At 40.7% G+C, this 15,354-nt stretch overlaps 1 pseudogene; it reads right to left on the bottom strand.

Moving 5' to 3' along the window:
* Positions 1-317: 317 nt before the first annotated feature.
* LOC148791564 (uncharacterized) lies at positions 318-15,258 on the bottom strand (annotated as a pseudogene).
* Positions 15,259-15,354: the final 96 nt, after the last annotated feature.

Below are 15,354 nucleotides of genomic sequence, written 5' to 3'. Positions count from 1 at the left end.
TTATTGAATCCATTTCATTATTTATAACTTCCTTCCAAAATGCAGCATTTCTAGAGGTCATGGCCTCACTGTAGATTTTTGGATCATTTTCAATGTTCAGGACAATGGGTATCTTATTCAAAATCTTCTCTCTGTCAGCCTCAACCAAAAATACAATTGATTGAGTAGAGATAAAATCTGAACCTAAGTGTTTCTCTGTTCTTTGTCTTTGACTTCTTCTAGTTCCTATTGTAGGTATTACCATTGTGTCATTTCTTCTTTCAATCTCATTATTAACAATAGGTATTGAGAACTGAGTTTCTCTTTCAGGTATTGTGTCATTCCTCATTTATGAATTGCTCCATTTGACTAGAATCCATTATTCTAGACATTTTAATGGCAACAATTTGATGATCAGGAAAAATGCCTTTGTAAACCGTACCTTGTCCACCTTGGCCTATGATGCTTTCTTCATTATAATTTTTGGTTGCCAACTTTAACTCTTCGGTTGAAAAGATTTTCAAGAGATTTGAACCTCCATTAGATAACTGTTGTTGTAAAAGCAAACCACCATTTTGCTCAAAGTATTTCTCTTTTAATCTCATGAGTTTTCTTTTCCTTATGATGAAGTATAACCAAGAGATACAAATGAGTAATACGAAGATGCAAAGGCTTATACCTGCATACAATATATGTCAATTATTAGTTAGTGAACAGAATATCTAGAGAGAAATGGTCATACAATATAGCCTTTGTTATATTGTAATTTTCTCAAGGAAGAAGGTTTCATAAATTGACTAATAACATGGCCGTTTCTCATAAAAAGAAAAAGGAAACTTGGCATAAAATTTCTAGAATCCATGCAGATTTTCTTTTTTCACTGTTGGTTTAACCCCTACAACATCCCCTATATATACGTACATACATACATATTGTGTATATAATGGGATTGGCTGAATATCTATTTGTTGATCAGCCTCCTTTTATAGTTTCTATAGTTCGTTGTATCTCTCTCTTAGTTTTTCTTTTATAAAAATCTTCTTTTATTACCAAATATGTATAATAGATCCCATAGAATGAACATGAGAAATCCATTGTTCATGTTAATTGATGTATAATAGTTCGTTGATCAGCAGTTTTTTCTAGCTAATTAGACATGCAAAATACGAGAACCGTCTTATTTTGCTAGCCAAAATCTTGTTTGAATGTGAAATAGATCATCAAGTAACAATATTTCTAATTCACTTCCAGACTTCTAATCTAGAAAAGGAAATTTGTAATCAGCTTTTACAAAAGAAGAGCTCATAGCCAAATCCAATATATTATGATTAAATGTTACATATTATGTTCTATAAAACTTATACTTTTATATCATATGGCATCTCACCAAATGTTGGGTAATTATTGGTGAGAAGTTGTGTTGTAAAAATAATAATCAGAAGGTAGGGAAGTTATCAATGAACACTTTGTAAACCAAAATGTGACAGTGTTGCAGAATTGTTGTGTCGAGACTGAGAATTGCAGAGGAAAAGAGGGTTGAGTCATACCATTAGGCCACTCTCCTTAAATTACATTTGCCCCTACAAGCAGCCGAGTAAATACAAATCGGTCGTAAAGAAGGAACAGCCCACAACTACTAGTAGATGTGCACTCGTTTATCAAACCCCCACGAACCACTCAAAGATAATGCTTAGACATAGAGACAATTGATAGAAAAGGAAAATTCTATCAAAAACAATACACCTATTCGAAGAGACACAAAGAGGAAGAGATACGAAGAAAAACATTTAAAAAAGAAAATTAAAATTTAAATGAACAAACTGGTTACAAACCAAATAGTGAAAGAGAAAAATGATAGGGTGTGGCATACCCACACCCCACCCTGGCCCAAAGTGATATATAGTGTTTTCCACTTATGGGTTCCTACATATAGAGGAAACAAACCTACTAATATACTCAACTTTATCTCTTTACCAAATAATGTGGGACAATAACTCTTTTCTTACATGCAAGAGAAGATAAGAGAAGAGAAAAAAGACAACACCAAAAAATCAATGAGGTGAGATTCATAAAATTTTGAATCACAGTTGCATTCATAACTAAATGCAGACGATCCATTCGAAGAGAGATGTATCTCTCAAAAACAATACACCTATTCGAAGAGACACAAAGAGGAAGAGATACGAAGAAAAACATTTAAAAAAGAAAATTAAAATTTAAATGGACAAACTGGTTACAAACCAAACAGTGAAAGAGAAAAATGATAGGGTGTGGCATACCCACACCCCACCCTGGCCCAATGTGATAAGGCTTATAGTAGTTACATTCATAATTTTTTCTTTTTTTATGTATGGTTACATTCATAATTTTTTCTTTTTTTAAATTGGCCCTCAACAAATGAAACTAAATACAGACGATCCATTTGAAACGTTTGCACAAAAATTGCATAAGGACAAGAGCATTACCTAGGATGACCTTAATTACAGGGAAAGCTTTACTCCTTGGCTTGCAACCTTGCCCATCTTTCTTACCATCGCCATAAGTACCCTTTGGACAAGAGCAATTGTATGATCCAATTGTATTAGTGCAAGTTCCTATGCAAGGATAATTATTTGGATCATTGCACTCATTTACATCTGGAAAGAGAAAGACAATAGTCAAAGCATTAGCAAAAATATTATAAGTGTTATAACTTTCACAAAAATCCAAAAGCATCAGTAAATTAGAAAAAATGTGTTCGCATATTTCGAAGACCTTCTCAAATCACAGATTCATATTGATTCTTGGATTTATTAGTAACGTTTTAATCGTCGTTATAAAATGAACGTAGTACTAATTAAGCAAGGGTAATGGCATGTAGACTTTGGAGGGAGTGGAGTAAAACTGAAATGATTCAAGTGACAGTATTAATGGCTAAACAGAATGGCTAAACATGATTCATATAACTGATCCAGTGAAATTGAGATAAGGCTTAGATGATGATGAGTCAAATAGAAAAGTATTAAATTAAATGAGAAGGTTAAATTATTCGATTATAACAGGAATCATTAGAATCTCATGGAAATAATATCAAATTTATCAGCACCATGTTTATAATTTTGGGCTAGGCTTATAGTAGTTCAAGCATAGCCCAAGCTAAAATTGGACCCTAAAATTGATCCTAGGGTTGTCTCTCATCGCCTATACATGTAAATACTGAAGGAAAGGAAGAGAATATAATGAATTAGTACCTTGGCAGCCGTCGGGGAGATAAGGATTCCCTTGAGAACCTTTCTTACACTGGCAAAGATAACCGGGGCCATTTTTGGAGTGTATGCAATCGGTATTGTGCCCGCAGGCATAGTCAGTGTCTGTCCCTCCTTGTCCTTGTGCTTCCTCGCAAGAAATGTTGTTTCGAATTGCCCAGTCCAGTACTATTGGAGTTCTGAAGCCAACGTTTACAAGGTATTCCACCTCATTTCTTAAGCTCCATGGATAAGAACCATTTGAATTAAACCAGTCTTTGTCGGCCAGAAAGGCCATGCTGCATTTGCTCATATTCCAAGTGGAGTCTGTGGTAGATAGATTGCCAATACTGTGAAGTGATGGCTTAAATGAAACAAGATCTTCTGGTATTGCCGTCTGGCAGCATCCGGTGCCGTTACAGCGTTTATTGGTCGCGTCCGTGTTACAATGACAAAGTGAAACACATTGGGACTCTTGGTCATTGGAATCAGACATAAGGCCATGTATGTTACAACCAATAACCGTAAATTTGTTCCGGGATTTAGAGAATCTATATTCCCAAGGAATTATGGTCCCCTCCCTGCTATGATCATATATCAAGGAGTATGTGACATTGTGGTATGGGTTCTCCCCCATATCACAATCGACAAAAGCCCAGTAGAAGAAAGTTAATTCGCCATGTAGTGATATGTTCAACACAATTTTATCACTATACTCATCACTGTCAGGGCCATACATCATCAGTTGCGGACGATGGTCAGTGGCTGTATTGCACAACAACTTGAATTCATCTCTATTACAGCTTGGATCATCTCCAACGAGGCCAAACGGGTATGGAATGCCAACATTTCCGCATTTTCTTTGACAATCTAGCTGCTTTAACTCCTTGGAATGAGCACATGCGCTATCAAGAGGAGTCCTTTACGGACCAATGGTTTCATCTGGTGACTTCCATGTGTTAATAACAGCAAAGCGTTTATGTTTAATATTTGTATTTAAATTTTGAAGTGAAAGAGAGAAGAATAATTGTTTGGATTTCGTAGTAATAGCATACCTTGGCATCCATGGTGCAATAGGTGTTACTCCCACAGGCATACCCAGCCACGTCTGTTTGTGCTTCCTCGCAACTCTGGTTTCGTATTGCCCAGTCCAGTACTATGGAAGTCCTTATCCCAACGTTAAGAAGGTATTCAACATTGTTTCTTATGTCCCAGAGATGTGAAACTTGTGAGTCAAATGAATCCTGGGCGTCGGACATAAGAACAGCCAACCCACATCTACTAATGTTCCATGTGTATTTGAAGTCGTTACGGCTCCATACGTGTCGCAACCGACTGTCATCAATCTGTTTCTGGTATTGGAGAGCCTGTATGTGTTTGGAAAAGAATAACTAATTTCATTATCCTCCATGTCTTCATCTGCACCCATGTAACATTTGACACTTCCCAGAATGGAAGTCGTTAGTTGATGAGCATCAAGTGATATGTTGAGAATGTTGTGGTCTTTCCCCGGATCATCGCCATACAAAGTCAATTTTGGAGGGAAGATGGCAGTGTTGCAGAACAACTTGAAGTCATCATGTTTGTAATAGGTTGGATCATCTCCAACTAGACCAAAGGGATATTTTATTTCCGCATTTTCTTTGGCACCCAACTCCTGTACCTGGCGATGTCAAAATTAGCTTTGGCCCAGTCCTTGGCCTGACTTAGGCTAAGGCTTGGCACACAGCACGACACGGGCCCACCCGGGCTTGTGCTGCAGCACGGTCCAATTTCATAGGAGAGGGCGGCACGACCCACACTTTGCGCGAACCACTTGCAAGTCGTGCCTACACCTCTATCATCTCAAGTAAGGATGTAGTCCTCACATAACCATCCTCAAGAAGAGGTGAGGAATCAATAAATACATTTCAAGTTCAACACACCATATTAAAAATAAGAAATCACATTTGCTTCTCAAACAAAAATGTCAAAGCCTTTAATTTATTGAAAGGGAGAATTCCTGATAAGTACCCTGCACTTTGGGTATAGTGCCACTTTGGTCCCTGAATTTTAAAATGCAATAACTCAATACCTGGACTTTCAAAATTTATCAGTCAAGTTCTAGTTGGTCCATTAATTATTTGTTAAGTGGCATTTCAAAAGACACAAATTCCCTTCGAGTGTTGTCTAATTTTCTTTATCAACCCTTCAAACCTTGATAAAAAAAAATGAAGAGTCTCAAATCTTTGCCTCTTTTATTCAAGAAAGTTGGGGTCACGAGAATGCCCACTAAGATGTGACTCCAACTTTCTCTAATAGAAGAGGCAAGGATTTGAGACTGTTCATTTTTAATCAATGTTTGGAAGATTGATAAAGAGAATTTGATAACACTTTAAGGGTATTTGTGTTGTTTCAATTGCCACTTAACGAATGGTTAATGATAGAGATTGGATTGACATGTTTTGAACATTTGAATATTTAATTTTCGCATTTTAAAATTCAGGACCAAAGTGGCACTAGACCCAAAATAGAGAATTTTCCCTAAATTAAAGGGATAACTTGAGTTAAACGCCCCCTTAGGCCATTGTACAGTTTGGTTCAGCGTCCAGTGGAAAAGATTCCCAATTTAGGGGATGGTGTTTATAGGGAGGGCTGGGATATATATATTTCGGCAATAGGTGGTGACGTCTAGAATAATATAAGATGATTACCTTTATATAACCCTAATTCAATAGTGAAATTTGAAGCAAAATTGGAAGAAGGGTGAAGTCATACCTTGGCATCCATGGGGGATGTAAGCATTCCCATGAAAGTCTTGCATGCATTGGCAAATATATCCAAGGCTGTTGTTGGAGATAGAGCAGTTGGTGTTATCCCCGCATGCATAATTCCTACTTCCTTTCTCACATGTCTTTTTTGCGTTTGATCCGCCCACTCTCCATCCCCTCCCCGTCCTCTTGGAGGACAAGGTTATCCCCATCTCCATGGGATTCTCATGATTTTTTTTATTGTCAACCATTTTGTTTTTGATTTTTTATTTTATTTAAAAAATTAAAAATAAAATAGTTAAAATTTACAATCACATTAAAAAAGATTCAACCATATTTTTAAAAATATAAAATACCCACATGCATACATATATAAAATATATTAGCAGAGATCCCTAGGGGTCGGGGATCGATTGGTGTCCCCGTGGGGCAGGGAATGCACTCCCCATCCCTATCAAAATGGATGAAAATTTTTCCATCCCCATTCTTGCAGGGAGAAAATCATCCCTATCCCCACTTCATTCAGAGAGAGTCCCCATGTGAATTTGGGAAATGAGAAAAATTGCCATCCCTAAGCTAAATGTAAGTCCTAGTTATCTCTCCCTCTCTCTTCAAGAGAAAGAAAATTTTATTAAGATGAAAGGAAAAAGGGGGAAAAGAATAATACAAATGGGTCAAAGCCCGAGGCTCACTCAAGAACCCAGAACGGAACACACTACTAATCAAAACAAACTGACAACAACAACAAACCAGGAAGGACAATAAAACGTTGCTGCAGAAAGCCACATAACCAAAGGAAAATCAAAAAGACCAACAAAGACAGTGATAGACGCATGGCCCATGCAGGTGTGTGACGTGGCGTAGGGAGAAGAGCAGCAGATTTCCTCCCATTTCTCTTCATTTTCTTGTTAGTTTATTTCTTTTCTATTTCATTGTAACCTGTACGTAGGAATAGGTCAATAAAGCCAAGGTATTGGCCTTAGGAAGTAGTCAATTTGGTTAAGTAGTTATTACTTAAGAATAGGTCAAGTTGTTAGTAGTTAAGTAGTTATGTTCCTATGGCTTAGGGATAGGCTAACTACTAGAGAAGGTAATCCCTTAATCAGTGGCTATGTTAGTGGAAAGAAGTTGAGAATTTTCTGTATTTAAACAACACCCATCCAACATTGGAGGGGAGTTGGAAGTTAATAAAATCTTGTGGTCTTATTCTCACCCTAAGCAGAATGCTCTATCACTCTAGCTTTGACTGGGACCTATCATTGGTATCAAAGCTAGGCACCATGGCTACTAACAAGGAGAGAATTGAGAGCTTAGAGACTGAACTTGGAGGCGGGAATAGCTGATAAGTTCCATCAGCTAGAAGATGCCATCAACAAATTATCGGAAGCTCTACTTTCCAACCGTGCAACATCGACTGCCAACAGCCTTGAATTTAAGGCAAACTCTCCTACCGGGCGTTCTCGCAACATGAGAAAAGAATCTCGAGACAACTCCGAAGTGGGATGATAACTGTTCTCTTCCAAACTAACCAACTTGGAGTTTCCTCGATTTGCGGGAGATGACCCCACCGAATGGTTCACAAGAGTAGTTCAATTTTTTGAATACCAAGGCACTCTTGAATCTCACAAGGTGTCCTTGGCTTCTTTCCATTTGAAAGGCGAGGCTAATCAATGGTGGCAATGGTTGAGAATATCCTATAAGGAAAAAGGCAAAGAGGTGACATGGGAAAATTTTCAAGAGGAACTTTGGGCAAGATTTGGTCCTACCGAATGTGAAGACTTTGATGAGGCATTGTCAAAGATTACACAGGTGGGCTCCTTACGTGATTATCAAAAAGAGTTCGAACAACTGGAATATCGGGTACAAGGGTGGACTCAAAAGGCATTGGTAGGCAACTTTATGGGAGGTCTTAAAATTGAAATAGCAGATGGGATTCAGATGTTTAAGCCAAAATCCTTGAATGCTACATGTCAATTCAATAGGACCATTATCGACTCTTCTCCAACGAAACTGAAGTCTGCTTCACCAATGAAACGACTCACTTGGATGGAGATGCAAAGGAGGCGTGCTCAAGGCCTTTGTTTTAATTGCGATGAAAAATTTGTACCGGGGCACAAATGCAAAGGGCCGCAGTTGCTGTTGCTTGAAGGAAATTATGACGAAAGTGAGACAGATGACGAAGAGGGAGCTCACACCAACTTTCGACGAGCTATGGAACAGATACATCAAATTGGACCTTGAGGACAAGGTTCCTCTGAAAGACGGGGGCAATGATAGACGCATGGCCCATGCAGGTGTGTGACGTGGCATAGGGAGAAGAGCAGCAGATTTCCTCCCTTTTCTCTTCATTTTCTTGTTAGTTTATTTCTGTTCTATTTCCTTGTAACCTGTACATAGGAATAGGTCAATAAAGCCAAGGTGTTGGCCTTAGGAAGTAGTCAATTTGGTTAAGTAGTTATTACTTAAGAATAGGTCAAGTTGTTAGTGGTTAAGTAGTTATGTTCCTATGGCTTAGGGATAGACTAACTACTAGAGAAGCTAATCCCTTAATCAGTGGCTATGTTAGTGGAAGGAAATTGAGAATTTTCTGTATTTAAACACCACCCATCCAACATGGGAGGGGAGTTGGAAGTTAATAAAATCTTGTGGTCTTATTCTCACCATAAGCAGAATACTCTATCACTCTAGCTTTGACTGGGACCTATCAGACAACCAACCTCGAAACTCTTTAACTGACCTAAGGCCCAAAAACTAAGTAGGACAGAGTGACAACTTACCTCTTCCTCCTCTTCCTTAACCCCTAATTGCCTTCCATCCTCTTAGATCTTCTTTAACTGAATCATCCACATCAAATTCAACAAACCTTCTTATCTTTCTACATCCCAGAAATCCCCCAAACTTGAAAGCCTCGTGGGTTTTCGCTAAGGAATCATTGTAAAACTCTTCCTCGTCACTTTCAATTCTACTTTCAGCTCATGCCTCTCCCACTTCAGCTCATGCCTCTCTTTACTAAGCCGCTGCCTTCCTCTTAGTTTACTATGTCCAAGTTGATAGTGGTCCCCCCTGTCCATTTGCAGGGCACTGATAACGATGATACTGCTGAATCAGTTACACCATTCACTTCATCTATTCCGTAACATGAGGGATTTAGACTGTTCCATCCATTCAGTAACATGAGGGATGAGGGATCTAACATATTCTTATCTCCCCTCTGTATTCTTATCATAAATTCCTTGTGTATTTATCTCTAATGTATATAATTCCAATTGTATAGTGACACATGTACATATAGATACAAAAATATATATATGAATATATATATATATATATATATATATATATATGTGAGTCTCAAATTGAGTAACACACAATTTTGGTATTCATTCAAAACAGTTCCTCTGTTTTTCATATTTCACCGACCCAAGGTTCTCCACCTCTGGACTCCTAGAGGGACTCATCCCTTGTCCTGATAAAGCCTGACCACCCACAGTCGGAACACCTTCTTATGAACTAGGGTCATCCCTAGGAGGTGTGAAAGGAGGGTTTTCCCCAAGTGTAATCGACATCCTAACCATTGGTCTTCTACTTGAATCTTGCACCAGTGCAACAACCTTGGACTTGCTAACAGAGTCAGCCTCAATTTGAGAGCTCTCTAAATTATCACGTCTAAATCATCACCACAACATCCTTAGACTTACACCAGCGCAACACCACATAGTTCAATTGTATTCTCTCATACTTGAAATAGGCCTTCCATTGTATTCTCCTCCTACCACGTTTTGTGAAAACCTCATGCATAGTTTGGAAGGAGTCTTACAGCTAATCCAGTGCTCCATTCTCGATCCATTTTTATTTGGAGTTCAGTTTGTTGCTTCCGCAGATCTACTAGTGGAATTTAGCCTATAACAAGCTTCTGGTGTTTTTTCCAGACGTAATCTTCAGTGGTTAGTTTTCTCCCAACTAAACGGAAAAAGACAAAAATGTAGGTTCTCGGGCTTCCAAGCAGCCAACAGCCTACGCAGAAAAATGCACCAAACAGGGCCTTGATGATTAAGTAATTGTTAAAAGAAGTACTTGTATTATATTAACAACCACTTAAGGCTGTTTGGTATCCCACTTTTAAAATCACTTATTATGTTTTTAAGCACTTATTGGGGTGGGAATGTTTGGTAAGCTATTTTCCCCATAAGTGCTTATATTGATACAAATGACAATTTTAGCTCTCACTTCACTTATACATATAAACAATGCTTTTCACATGTCACACTATACATTTCAACTGAGAATTCACATGGGCCCACACGTGAATCACCATGTGAACTCAATTAATAACAATAATAATAATAATCATAATAATTGATGATGCAAGTTTTGGCAGTTCCTGACTGGCCGATGACTCGGATGCTGATTGATAGTGTGCGATCCGAGCGTTCTCTGGTCATCTGGCGACTTCTTGGTGGCTGGTGACTCAGAGGCCGAAGTGGAGGATTTCCACCGGATAAAGACTTGGATGTCGAGCTAACTAGGCTAAGCTAGGGGGTAGATCAGGTGCCGACCTAAGTTGATTGTCGAGCTGTGTAGCTCTTCAGAGAAACCTGCAAGGAATTAATGTTAGAGTGTCCGAGTTGCTTTACCCGTGGTGGGCACTCCGATGCTTAAGTTAGTACTCGGTTGTGCAAGCTGAAAGTATGTATACTAGTAGGCTCGTGAACAAGTAATCGTGCATACCCTGTTCCATGAGGTCTAAAGTCCTTATATAGTTGAGTTGTCGTCGATCCCACATACCACACCCAAGATTTCCGAGAGGTCGTGCCTAACCGGTCAGAGATCCACAGAGGTAATCGCCATACACGTTGACCATCCTCTGGAATATCTGGTATGCGGGCCAACTTCCTAGAAACCTGGGGGTATCAGCATATGCATGCCAAATTTGTTGGCGAGCACATTTCGCAGGTCACTGCCTGATCCTCAGTCAAGTCGACAAGCCCTCGAGGGAGGTCGTTCCTCGCATCGAGGTCACTTCGGCCAGTGGTGAGGAGCTATAGGTCAGCCCTGAACGAGGTGCTCCTAGCTGACCTAAGTTGTGGTCGAAGTCGCTAGGTCGGAGTGCAAACGAACCGCGATCTGGGACTCCAAATCATCACTTAGGTGGTATCTATGTGTCATTCAGTAGCTCTAAGATGCCATGTGTCACGATGTCATTGGAGGGACACATCCGCCCTTCACCAATTGCCCCCCACTCCCAAGCTGAGAGTACCTAGGCGAAGGAAGTAGATAGTTCCTTTGGCCTGGAATGACTGTTTGATGAACTCATAGTCGTAAGCATAGGTCTGATTTGCTTCTTAGGTTAGAAGAATCCAAGTGTTAGCAGCCTTACACAGGACCTCGTCGTCTTGATTATCGGGGCACGAGAGCGATCTCATCTGCTCGAGGAAAGGTGGAGCAGGTACACGAGGACATCTACCTTATAAGGGATGTGACCATCAAGGGATATTGCAATCCGACCTATTACCTCAAGAGTGGAGCTCATCGGGTCGCCCTCAAGAAGGGGTTCTATGTGACTGCTTTATCAGGTTGCTCCACCTAAGTAGACTCTAACGTAGCATCATTCAAACTGGTTCTGAAAGAGTATCCAGCGAGTTTGACACAAAGCCTAAACCGAGGTGAAAAGATTGGCTAAGTTTGCATTTGACTCTATTGCCCATGCCAAGGAAGCAGGCAACTGGGTCTTATGTGGTGCCGAGGTCTAATAAGCTCGCAACTAGATTGCCCAAGCCGAGGAGGCGATTGGGTCTTATATGGTGTCGAGATCTTTTATCAGCTCGGCACCTTAGCTCTTAGGCTCTAAGAGCGACTTGTGGTCCACTCTACTTATCCTTGATCTTGCCCATGCCAAAGAGTAAATTGTGTCACATGTGGTGCCGAGGTCTTTTATTATCTCGGCGCCCTAGCCCTTAGGATATGAGAGCAACTCGCCGTCAACTCTCCTTATCCTTGATCTTGCCCACATCGAAGAGGCAAATGGGTCTCATGCGGTGTTGAGGTCTTTTATCAGCTTGGCTCCCTAGCCCTTAGGCTCTAGGAGTGACTCATAGTCCATTCTCCTTATCCTTGATTTTGCCCATGCCAAAGAGGTGACTGGGTCTCACGTGGTGCTGAGGTTTTTTCTCAATTGGGCATCCTAGCCCTTAGGCTCTAGAAGCGACTCGTGGTCCACTCTCCAAAATATTATTTAGCCAATGTGCGCATTAACCTTTCCGCCTAAAAAGGTGGTCATTCTATAGTAACTTCCCATATGGCTGCTTCTACAATGTCTCGTGGGATTATCTTCCTGGGTGAGTGCTTGCAAGACCACAACTATGCACTTCGGACCCCCTTGTGAGGGTTGTTGATACATAAACATGTTATTGGTGTGAGTTAGCAGTTCGTGGCCATAGCTACACTGCATCAGCCTTGTAGTGACGTCGGTCATCCACCCCTACAAGAAGCCACTAGGAGCTCGACCTGCGGGAGAAGCACTATTGACTTTAGGTCGCCAGCTCGCATGGGAGCCTTGGAAGGCTCGACCTACAAGGGCGTCCATGTAATCCATTGGTCGTCTACTCCCATGGGATCTAAGAAGTGCTCGACTTGTAGAAGCAAACTTGCGAAACTAAGCAGAAGAGGCTTCATTCGGTTTAACCGTTGTTGAGTATAAACATAGAATGAGCTGAGGTCGGTGGGGCTTCTTTACAATCTATTGGCTATCAAACACCGCGGGAACTATGGAGGGCTCGACCTGTAGGGGCGGCCTCACTCCAAGGTGCTTGTCGCCAAACTACTAGTTGTCGAGGTCATTATGTTGTTTACATCGGGATTCTCCCATTCTCAGATTTGGAAATTCTTCCTTCATTTCATAGAACCGCCACGCTTCAATCCTGGTGGGAACCGCTAATGACTCTACCGCGAGGAGAGGGGTGTTCACAAGCCATAGCGGTGTGTTTTCATAAGATACTAGGAGTGATGACTTTGGCATGATTGCTTCTGATTGTAATAGGGTGGGTCTCAAGTTTCATCATGGACGCCTTTGCCCCCCAGTAATTGATTATTGGTTCATGATGTTGGTACTGGTCAAAAATGCCTTTGAGTTCATAAAAAATGGAAATTAGAGAGTGAAAACTTAAATTCTTAAAAGGTGAGATCTTAACTTTCTAGAAGATGAGCATTTAGTTTTCTAGAAGACGAGAACTTAGCTTTTTGTAGCATCTCTCACAGATGATGCCAGTTGATGATGCAAGTTTTGGCAGTTCCCAGCTGGCCGGTGACTTCGATGCTAATTGACGTTGTGCAATCTGAGCGCTCTCTAGTCATCTGGCTACTTCTTGTGGTGGGTGACTCAAAGGCCGAAGTGGAGGATTTATGTTGGATGAAGACTTGGAAGCCGAGCTGACTAGACTGAGCTAGGGGTAGATCGGGTGTTGAGCTAAGTTGATTATCAAGCTGCATAGCTCTTTGGAGAAACCTGCAAGGAATCAATGTTAGAGTGCCTGGGTTGCTTTACCCGGGGTGGACATTGCGATTCCTAAGTTAGTACTAGGTTGTGCAGGTTGAAAATTTGTATATTAGTTGGCTAGGGAACAAGTAATTGTGCGTACCCTGTTCTTGACGTCTGAAGCCCTTATATAGTTGAGTAGTCATCGATCTCACGCACTGCACCCAAGATTTTCAAGATGTCGTGCCTAACCGGTCCGAGATCTTTGGAGGTAATGGCCATGCATTCTCTAGAATATCCAGTACGTGGGCCAAATTCCTAGAAACCTGGGAGTGTCGGCATATGCATGCCGAATTTGTTGGTCAGCACATCTCACGGGTCACCGCCTAGTCCTCGCGTTGAGGTCATTTCGGCCAATGACAAGGTGCTACAGGTAAGCCCTGAACGAGGTGCTCTTAGCCGACCTAAGTTGTGGTAAAAGTCACTAGGTCGGAACGCAAATGAACCGCGATCTGGGACTCAAAATCATCACTTAGGTGGTGTCTATGTGTCATTCAACTGTTCTAAGATGCCATTTGTCATGATGTCATTGGAGGGCCTAATTTGCCCTTCATCAATAATAATAAATAATAATCATAATAATAAAATAATAATAATAAATAATAAATAATAATAATAACTATTTGGCACTTCAATGAAACCCCATCCCTAAAAATCATTATTGCATTATGCAAGTCGCCGCATTTTGCATACATGTCAACTGGTTAGGTTTGATATTGCTACAATTTACAAGATTATGGATTTCTTTTTCGTGATCCAAAGAACCATTTTGTGCACAAGCTGATAATGCACTTGCTACTGTAACTTCATCAGGCTTAAATCCCTCGGACTGCATCTTAGCGAGAGCCTCTAGAGTTTCTTCGCAATATCAATTCTGTGCATATCCAGCAATCAATGAATTCCAGTTCATCAAATTCTTGACTGGAATGCGATCAAAGTTCTCTCTCGCCTCCTTGACGTTACTCTTCTTGTAGTAACCAGCAATTATTGACTACCAGGAATAGCAGTTCCGCTGTGGCATCTCCTCAAATAGCTGCCTTGCCGTCTTCAACTGCCCAATCCTCACATATCCATCGATCATCACAGTCCATGTCACTAGATTCCTCATCTCATGTGGAGAGCAATTGAATAAATGCCTAGCAGCAATAATAACCCCATTCCTTGCATATCCATCAATCATCTCTGCCCATGTAACTTCCGTCTTCTCTAGCATCCGTTCAAAACTAAATGATGCAGAACCCATGTCACCATTCCTTGAACACCCTCTTATCATTGCATTACATGTCACCAAATTCCTATCAGGCATTTCATCAAATACCCTGTGGGAACCAACTATGTCGCGGCATTTAGAATACATGCTAACCAATGAAGTCCCTATCCCCACATCTGAATCCACCCCAATTGTGATCGACTCAGCATGGAAAGCTTTCCCGGCAGAGACCCACAAGCCTTGAGTAGTAGAGGAATACCACCATAATGGTGGATTCCTTTTGCAGAGAATTTGGATGTAAAGAAGAAGAGCTTCTTCTGGGGCTCCTTGAGAGAGGTACCTTTTTATGACATGAGACCAAGATCCATTAGTTGGAGCCATCGCAAACTCTCCTTTCTGACTTCCAACCTCCTCTCCTCTGTCGATTGTCATTTGCCACCAAAACCAAATAGGGAGGAGAGAGATTTCTTGCTGTCGAGAGGAGAGAGGTTTCTTGCTGCCGCTACCCTGTTTTCCATCTCAAGGTGGGAGACGATGAACAGTGACTTCCCTTTCTCCCACAAGGCCACAACCTCCGCTCTCCACTGTTCCATTGTCCACCAGTGACGAAAAGAAATATATTATAGCTAATTATAATTTCATTAAAAATCTCATTCTTAA

Source organism: Nelumbo nucifera, chromosome 5 (genome assembly GCF_055504915.1).
Source record: "Nelumbo nucifera cultivar China Antique chromosome 5, China Antique-T2T, whole genome shotgun sequence".
In the NCBI taxonomy this organism is placed as follows: Eukaryota; Viridiplantae; Streptophyta; class Magnoliopsida; order Proteales; family Nelumbonaceae; genus Nelumbo; species Nelumbo nucifera.
This window is presented reverse-complemented; position numbering and strand designations above follow the sequence as displayed.